This window comes from Aphanomyces astaci, assembly GCF_000520075.1.
Source record: "Aphanomyces astaci strain APO3 unplaced genomic scaffold supercont1.129, whole genome shotgun sequence".
NCBI lineage: Eukaryota > Oomycota > Saprolegniomycetes > Saprolegniales > Verrucalvaceae > Aphanomyces > Aphanomyces astaci.
This window is the reverse complement of record NW_009798392.1, coordinates 99,361-100,862: the sequence shown is the minus strand read 5'-3', so window position 1 is coordinate 100,862 and position 1,502 is coordinate 99,361.

Here is a 1,502-nt window from a genome sequence, read left to right as displayed (position 1 = left end):
GGATATGGACTGTCTGGGGTGGAAAAGTCCTGATACCAACTTTGAAAGCACATATAGCATATTTGGCTTTGTTACCAGGGATCGAAAACCACCTTTTTTCTATCTGGTCATGATTAGCACATATAGGTGGCATCCGACATCAAACCGACAAATTTGGAGCCGATGATTGGATAACCGACAAATTTTTGAATTTTGATTAGTCAGATATTTTATAAGCAATCTGATTGGGCGATGCAGTTGTCGGATGAGTAACATATCACTCACATATAACATATACAGCTTGCTATTGGTTGAAAACACATTCGGAGTAACAATAACCAAGACTTCGGCACAAGCCATCCCAAGTATTGTAGTACAGTTGCGGCCACGCTAAGCAAAGCCTCCCCTAAGGACAAGCAGAGGACAAAAGGCAAGGCAAGTGCCAAAGGTCGAAGTTACAAGCGTAAAGTTCAATCCGTTGCCGTCCCGGTCATCCATGTTAAGGAGAACGAAGAAGTCGAAAGATAAGATGCCATCTCGTTCTTTGATCATACGTCCGTCCTGGTGGAGCCGCCAACGAAACCCAAGCAGACCAACACTCACCCAACGGACACTGCCGAGTCCACGGCAGTGTCATGGAGCCACAGCAGGCGCCGCTCCATCTCCGCGGGAGCGAAGATTTCAGTGCATTTGGGGAAGATGTGGTGAAGATGGAAGCTACGGCACGGACGGGCGAGCCTTCGGCCGCCATGAAAGACTTTGGCGGGAGCATTGATGTTGATCTGGTGACGCGGCACATGGCCTTGTTGACGGCGCCGACGCCGTCGCCGCCGCTCCATGTCGAGGACATTCCAATGTTGGACAACATCGTGGACGACGAGCAGCATGCCGCCGTGGAAACAGAGAAGTACGAGAGAACGTGGCCAGCGGGCAAGATGTTTGGCGACGATGACAAGGACGTCGACCCCGACCAAACGACTTAGATCAGAGTAGACATCACTGCTGCTCAACAGCCTAGTAGTAGAACGGTGATTAGTTGCTGCTTAACAGCATAGTAGTAGAACGGCGATTAGTAAGCGCCTCGGATAGGACTACCGGTACGTATTTTGCTACTAACGTTATTAAGTACTTACTTCTAGTACAGTAGTAGTAGACATTATTCATATCGTTATTCTACTAAAATCCTGGGGACCTTGCATTCACAATAGCAACCCAGGCAGCCAACGGCAAAGCTTCTGTAGCCTTTTCTGTAAGAGCCAATCAAATCCACGTCGTGTCCTCACGGTTCATGTCCTCACACATCTCTAAAAACCAACATACGACATTTGGACTTTGTATTGAAAATGAAGAGTCATCTACCAATGAAAGGTACGAAGTATTGAAATTTTAACCAATAAGACTAATAGCGAGATTTCGGGGCGAAATATTTATCCTTATCCTCAAAAAAACCTGCTGAGATGAATAAGAGTTGGGGAAACCTCCGGAAACTAGTAAAGGATTCCTCAAAACCACCCATGTTTGAG